Source organism: Lagenorhynchus albirostris, chromosome 1 (genome assembly GCF_949774975.1).
Source record: "Lagenorhynchus albirostris chromosome 1, mLagAlb1.1, whole genome shotgun sequence".
Lineage (NCBI taxonomy): Eukaryota > Metazoa > Chordata > Mammalia > Artiodactyla > Delphinidae > Lagenorhynchus > Lagenorhynchus albirostris.
The window spans coordinates 79,251,779-79,260,354 of NC_083095.1; the positions used below are offsets into that span (position 1 = coordinate 79,251,779).

Consider the following 8,576-nt stretch of genomic DNA (forward strand, 5'->3'; position numbering starts at 1 on the left):
TACAATCATGCAAAGGAGCAAAAGCATTATAATACAATAGCACAGAGTTAGGTTGTGAGTTGCTCAAAGAAAAGGGAAAAACATCATGAAGCTATTAAAGGCAAAAGGGATAAAGTAAAAAAGCATCAATTAAAAAATTTTTAAATTCCAGTAGGAAAAAAGGTTGATCATGCAGTGGCAGGCCAGCATTAGAAAGTCATATGTTAGCACAATTACTATATAAGTTCAATTAAATAAATAAACATATAAACTAATACCATAGTCTAAAGTAGGACACAGTAATACAAATAAACAAAGCACTGAGCGTACCTTTAGGAAACTAAATTTATGTTCAATCTGGGATAAATTTGTTATTGCATATTGGCACAATGGATCTAAATTACTATAGGTATCTAATGGGCATCAAATAGGCTTCTTCAGGTTTCCTAATTTTGAATTTAAAAGTAGAATAGAGAAGAATACTTTTTTGAGATTCTATAATTGCAGCTCGAAAAGAAACATCATTTTTTTTAAAGATGAGAACTAAGGTTACGTTAAAGAACAACTTTCATCAACTAATCCCAACAAACTCTGCATTGAATTTCTAGTTTGGTTTAAAATAGGGAGACATACATAAAATATATCTTGAAGGTAAATTTGTATTTCACAATAGAAAATAAAGTACATTTTCTCCCAGTTTTTAAAAGTTGTTTCCAAGTGTTTTTAGAAACTGAGTTTTCATATTAAAACACAGTGTTCTCATTATGTGGGTTTTCATAATATGAACCTGAGAAAAAATGCTGAATGTTTTTCTGTAAAACTAACCAATACACTTTAGAAAAGTCAAATTATTCATGCTCATCTGGTCTGCCTTTTTCAATAATTTTAAAAGGAGTTTCAGTAATTCCGTGGGTTATCTGATTTCTTTCCTTCAGATACAGTCAGATGAGAGGGCATCTCAGTCCAGTATTCCTGCCAGCCAGCTTTAACATTTATCTACTCAAGGCTAATCTTATTCACCTATACTTTCACTCACTTCTTATTCTCATTGGATAATACTGAAGAAAATCCCAGATATCATAACATCTCATCTGTATGTATTTCAGTAAATAAACATACAGAACTATTTTTTCTTTATAAATATAACCACTATACAATTATCACACCTAAAAAAATAATTCTTTAATAGCATCAATTATCTTGTCAATATTCCCATCAAAATTTGATGAAATACAACAAAATGTAAGATATCTTAACAAATAGTACAATAAATGGACAAAGCAAAATCCATACCCAATCTGTGTATGTGTCTTAATTTTTAAAATACATTTGGTAATTAACTGAATGTTGTTTTCATATGAATTATTATCAAGTAAAGTTTTTAAGTATCCATTATTATTTAATTTAAAGTCTCCATTAAGCACTACAGAAGGATTTTGACCTTAAGATTCAGTACTTGCCAATGAGTTATCTCCAATGCGTTCACTTTTTTTCTGTGAATAATCACCCTAACTTTTATTTGTACATGCACACAAACTGACATGGGATAATGCTACTTCTATGCCCACCACACAAAAGTACATGATGTCTTTCTAGATATTTTGCTGCCTCACTTTCTATTATATACTGCCTCATGTTCCAACAACTACTGTATCTATAGTAGCAATGAATAGGTAAGGCCCTGGACTACTTTAAATCAATCACTCATCCTCTGACAGATTTAAAAAGTTGGCTAATTCACTTCAATTTAATAAATATTTATTGAGTGCCTAATAAATGCTAGGCTCCACGATGTTATACGTACTGTTATGTGAGCAGTCAATAGGCAAGAAATGATCTCCCCTCTCATCAAGTTTACAATCTAGTCTAGTAGGAAAACTGTAAAAGTATGCCAAAGCAATGCCCATGTAACCTATTTCTAAAATTAGGAAATGCGATATTTTAAAAAATCCCTAACAACATTTGTTTCTCATCTGAAAAATGTGATTTTACTAAGAAAAAGAATGAGGAGAGGCAAAAAGCTCTGCATATAAGAAGCCGTTCAATTAATAGTAACTGGACTAAACTAATTAACCTAGGTTTTTTTCTGGATAAGGCATTCGTTACTTTTCCTGTTTAATAACAGTTAGCTGTGTTTAAGATGGGTTAAACAACTTGTAATTAAACCTGAAGTAATCTATTAAGATAAGTTTGAAACATCAAGTCTATTTTTTCTTATTAGATAGCTTTCTTTTTTAGAGGTTTATGATTACTACTGATGATAAAGAGAAGCCAACTGGAAGGCAGAATTGTAAGCATATACACTAAGCTCAAAGAGGATATGTAAATTGCCAATCCTAAACTCATTAAAAATTCCTCTCTTTCTTTAGAAAAATATTTGTTCCAGGCTGAAAGCCCCATTATATGCAATGGAACTGAACCTTCACTTATAATTAAGGTTGGGTCAAAAGTCTAAACCAGAAATTCAAAATACACATAAATACTTGACCCGAATAAGGGAAAAAAGTCTCCAGTTAAGTGAAAGCTGTATGTTTGAAAGTTCTCAGGAGACTCAATTACTACCCCCCATTCTTTTAGGAAACATAATTCAGGAGAGGCTTAAAAGGAAGTTAAAAACATGCTAGATTCCTAAAGAATTTATATTCTCTCAGATATTCACTTATTTAGGCAAATAAATGACCAAGTGATAGAAACTGAATTGACGAAAAGAAGCAATTAAATAGTATATGAAATAATACATTGTATAATATTTTCCTACATGTGGACCATGGTCTAAATTATAAATAAAGTAAGAAGGATATTACTGGAGTATATAATTCTGTTCTGAACTTTACAAAAAAGGTGCGAAATTATTTATGTATTATGTCACAGTTAAAGAATGTGCAAAAATATAGGCAGATATCAGTTCCTATTTTATTTCAAACTGAACTTGAACTACCTTTGGACCTAATCCAGGGAAATTACTTTTAAAACAGCGAAGAATCTTATTTTTGAAGTGACTTTAATCTTTTGTCTTTAGTAAATTATTAGAAAAAAGAGCTGTTTTTGAGAAGAAAATGTTTTTTTATATGGTTGACTTGGATCAACCACCCATAAACTCACACACACATATAAGACAATCAACAGAGACTGTCAAATATGTAGCTGCAAAGTATCAAACTAGATAGCATTTGCTTAATAAGGATAGATTTCTTGATATAATTTGGCACCCAACATACTAACATTCATTGTGAAAATACTATCACTCAAATAACAATTTAAATATTTTCTATGATTAAACTAGCCATTTTCTAATTGATATTGTTAAATATTACTATGATTATTTAATATTAGCATTATTAAATATTAGCTAATTTCTAATATTTGAGACTGACCTACTTTTGGGGGGTACTGCATTAATCATTATTTCTTCTTGAGACATTTTTTTTTCTATTCTGTCCACAACTACTTTACTGCTTCCAAGGACTTACTTTGATTCCTCATCCCATTTTTAATATATTGAAAAGGACAAATATAACAATTAAAGCATCATACTGAAAAAAATATTCTTCTGTTTTCTCACAAAAATTCTGTATTTGCAACAGATTGAGAAGTTTCCCTCTACCTTTAACATGGAAGTAAAAACTATCTTTAGATTATAAACCATTAACATACTTTTAAAAGATTACTATGTAATTTTAGCACAAATAAGGAAAATTTAGAAGCAAAAAATATAGAATTTCTTCCTAACAAATTATTTTCCATGTTTCTTCTTGTCCTTTTTTATAGATGCATAAATTTTATGCATCTACATTCATATTATACACACAATTATACTTTTATCATTTAAAGATATATAATATGCAATTATCAATGTCATATACCCTGTAAAATAAATACTGTCAATGGATATATACTATTCCAATGAGTTAATGTGCTATAATTTAACTACTCTAGTACACAGAAAAAAGGCAAGTGTGTCCATACTTAAAATACTTAGAAGCATACTTGGTATACAGTAAGTTCTACTTAGTGCTGGCTTTCATTATTATCATTATTATTGTTATCATGCTATTATTATTGTAATTATCATTGTTCTTAGAGTACAGAAAAAAAATGAAACTTGAAAAGAATACAATGAGATATAAAATATTCAAATTAAATTAATATGTATGTATTCTTGTGAAATCCAAGGGAATCAACTAAAAAGATACTAGAAATAAAACTTTTGTAAGCTAGTTCTACAAAAAGAATCTATAAAAAAAACAGAAGCTTTCTTTATGCGAACAATAACTCATTAAAAACATAGTGGAAGAAAATCATAATTATATCTAACATTTATTGAACACTTGTTAAGTGCCAGGCACTGTCGTAAATATTTTAAATTTACTGTATTTACTAATCTAACCTTCAAAACCACTTTATGAGGTATATGATACCATATTTCATCAAATCTAAGACATCATTGTTAAGACATATCATAATTTCAAAGATGTTAAAAAATGGAAAAGAATGTGCCCTAGAATCACTAAGATACAGTATTATCATTCCTATTTTATATAAGAAACTGAAAGAAGAGAGGTTAGAAAATTTGCTCAAGGTTACTCAACATAAAAGTGGAAGCCCTTGAACTTTTTCTTGTTATACATAAATAAAACCATTTTTCTAAATTTACCTTGTAACCAGAAACCTTACAAAACTTATTTCTAAGGATGTGTCTATAGATCTGCTCTACATTTTCTACTTATACAGTCATAATCTGCAAACAGTGATAACTTTATTTCTCCCTTTCCCTAACTTGTACATTTATTTATTTTTCTTACCTTCCCCACTGGCTGAATAGAAGTGGTGATTTTAGGCACCCTTATCCTGTCCTTAAACTCAAATGAAAAGATTTCATCATTTCACACTTAGGTATGATGTTTTCTCTATCTATTGCAGATGATAATATGTTTTTGACTTTGTCATTCTTTTAATATGGTGAATTCATTAACTGATTTTCAGCTGTTAAATAAGCCTTGCATTCATGGAATAACCCAACTTGGTCATGGTGTATTATTCATTTTATATATCACAAGTTTAATTTGATAATATTTTGTGAAGGATTTTTAACCCTATGTTCATGAGTGAGATTGATTTATAATTTTCCTACCTCTTAATATCATTATCAGATTTTATTATTTCCAAGTATATTTAAAAAAAATTAGACTCATGAGTCTAATGCAAACCAGTATTAAATATCAAAACTGGTTAATGTCCTACAGGGCAGTAATATTGTAACTTTTGGGGTTATCTTTTTCTATTTCACAGAAATAATTCACATCCCTACTGGACAAAAATCTATATATTAATTAGTAACTTCATAGATTGTAGGCTTTAATCAGTAAATAGTAAGTTTATAAGTAATAAATTAAAGTTTATTTCCTAGAGAATAAATGCTCCTTGAGTGGGCTTTTCAGCAATACTCCAGAAAAACATTGAAAGGATGTGTAGTCAGTCATCCTTCCCAAAACATTTTCAAAAGAAATGTCAATTATATGTAACAGAATGTAGGTACTAACCTCACAAAATGAGTCCCCTCTTCTGTTTTCTTGAAAGGTTTCTGTATGAAGGAATCATAATGATGTCTTCCTATTAAGATTTCTGGGACTGATTATTTGTGCCTTCATTCTTTTTATCTCTATCAGTGTTGCCATGGATTGATCGAGTTTAATCATTTCTGAGAACCACTTCTCTGTCTTATGTTCATATTCTATTTAATTGATTTCTTCTTAAACTTTATTATTTGTTTCTTTGGGTTAAATTTCTATTCTTTAACTTATGATTATTGCTTAACTCATTGATTTTTTTGCCATTCTCCTTATATTATATATATACATATTTGAGGCTATAAATTTCATTGGAAACACTGATTTAATGTTATTTCACAATTTTGATATGTCAAATTTTTCATTAGCAATTTATTCAAAACATTACTAATTTCACTTGGGGTTTATTCTTTGTGCCATGAGTTATTTAGAAATCTGTTTAATTTCCACATATTTATAAATTTTCTAGCTATCTTTTTTTATTGTAATTAAAGATAAGTAACATAAAATGTACCGTCTTAACCATCTTTAACTGTGTTGTACAGTAGTGTTAAATATATGCACCTTGTTGTGTAACATATCTCTAGAACCTTTTCACCTTGCAAAACGGAAACTCTGTACGCACTGAACAATTCTGCTTTCCTCCCCTACCCCCAGTTCCTGACATCCAACATTCTACTTTTTGTTTCTATAAGTTTGTGTACTTTAGATAGCTCACATAAGTGGAATCATGCAGCATTTGTCTTTTTGTGACTAGCTTATTTCATGTAGTATAATGTCCTCAAGGCTCATCCATGTTATTCATATGACGGAATTTCCTTCTTTTTTAAAGGCTGAATAATATTCCATCATATGTATATACCAATTTTTGTTATCTGTTCATCTGCTGATGAACATTTAGGTTGTCCCCACATCTGAACTACTGTGAATAATGCTACAATGAATGCAGGAGTGCAAATTTCTTTTTAAGATCCTGATTTTAATTATTTTGGTTAGATACTCAGATGTTGGATTGCTGGGCATACGGTAGGTCTATTTTTAATACTTTGAGGAAACTCAATACTTTCTTACATAGCTGCTGCACCATTTTACATGCCCATCAAGAGTGCACAAAAGTTACAATTTCCTTGCATCGTCACCAACATTTGGTATTCTTTCTGTTTTTTTGATAGTGGCTATCCTAATGGATGTGAATTGATATCTCATTGCAGTTTTTATTTGCATATCTTTGATAACTAGTGATGAGGAGCATTTTTTCATCTGTTTACCATTTGTAGATCTTCTTTGGAGAGATGTCTATTTAAGTCCTTTGCCATTGTTTAAATTGGATTATTCTTATTGTTACTGTTGAGTTGTAGGTGTTTTTATATATTCTGAATACTGGTATGGTTTGCAAATATTTTCCCCCATACTGTAGCTTGTATTCTGTTGACTGATTCCATTGCTGTGCAAGTTTTTTGTTTTTTGTTTTTTTTTTGGCTGTGCAAGTTTTTAAGTCTAATGTTGTCCTATTTGTTTCATATTCTTGCTTTTGTTGCCCATGCTTTTGGTACCATATCCAAGAAATCATTGCCAAATGCAATGTGATGAAGCTTTTCCCCCTATGTTTGCTCTAGGAATTTTATAGTTTCAGGTCTTATGTTTAGGCATTTAATCCATCTTGAGTTCATTTCTGCATATGGTATAAGGTAAGGGTCCAAATTCATTCTTTGGCATGTGGATATCTAGTTTTCCTAGCACCATTTGTTGAAATACCATGCTTTCCTCATTAAGTAGCCTTATCATTCGTGTTGAAGATCATTTAACCATTAATATGAGGGTTTATTTCTGGGCTCCCTATTCTGTTCCATTGGTTTACATGTCTGTCTTTATGACATCACCATACTGTTTTAATTACTGTAGCTTCATAATATGTTTTGAAACCAGGAAGTGTAAAGCCTCCAGCATTGTTTTGCATTCTCAAGATTGCTTTGGCTATTGGAGTTCTTTGAGATTCCATAGGAATAGTACTTTCCACTTCTGAAAAATAAATGCCATTGGGATTTTGATAGGAATTGCACTGAATCTGTGGATTGCTCTGGGTAGTAAGGGTAATTTAACAATATTAGTTTTCTAACCTATGAACATGAGATGTTTTCCCATTTATTTGTATCTTTAATTATTTTCAGCAATGCTTTGTAGTTCTCAGTGTATAAATCTTCCATCTACTTGTTAAGTTTATTCCTAAGTACTGGGTTGGCCAAAAAGTTCGTTTGGGCTTTTTGTGTAATATCTTAAGGAAAAACCTGAATGAACTTTTTGGCCAATCCAATATTTTATTCTTTTTGAGGCTATTGTAAACAGGACTGTTTTCTTAATTTCCTTTTCAGATTGTTTGTTGTTGGTGTTTAAAAGTGCAACTGAACTTGTGTGTTGATTTTGTATCTTGCAACTTTGCTGTATTTGTTCATTAGTTCTAATAATACTTTTGTGGAATCAAGGTTTTCTGCATATAAGATCATATTATCTGCCAACAGAGAAAGTTTTACTTCTTCCTTTCTGATTTGAATGCTTTTTATTTTTTCTTGACTAACTGCTCTGGTTAGGACTTCTAGTACCACATTGAACAGAAGAGGTGAGAGAGGGCATGCTTGTCTTTTTCCTAATCTTAGAGGGAAAGCTTTCCGTTTATTTTTTTATCATTGAATATGAAGACAGCTGTGGGCTTTCACCTATGGTCTTTATTATGTTGTGGTAATTTCCTTCTCTTCCTAGTTTGTTGAGTGCCTTCATCATGAAAAGGGTTGAATTTTGTCAAATGCTTTTTCTGCATCAATTAAGATAATCATGTGGTTTTTGTCCTTCTGTTAAAGTGGTATATAATATAGACTGATTTTCATGTGCTGAGCCACCATTGCATTCCATGAATAAATCTCACTTGGTCATGGTATACAATTCTTTTAATGTATTATTGAGTTCAGTTTGCTTGTAGTTTGTTGAGGATTTTTGCATCAACATTCATTAGGGATATTGACTTATAGTCTCCTTTTC

The 8,576-nt window shown here is 30.5% G+C and overlaps 1 protein-coding gene across 3 annotated transcripts in view; it reads right to left on the bottom strand.

Annotated features, from left to right (window-relative positions):
- LOC132518933 (uncharacterized) overlaps positions 1-8,576 on the bottom strand; it is a 262,084-nt gene that overhangs the window by 240,944 nt on the left and 12,564 nt on the right. The window lies entirely within an intron of this gene.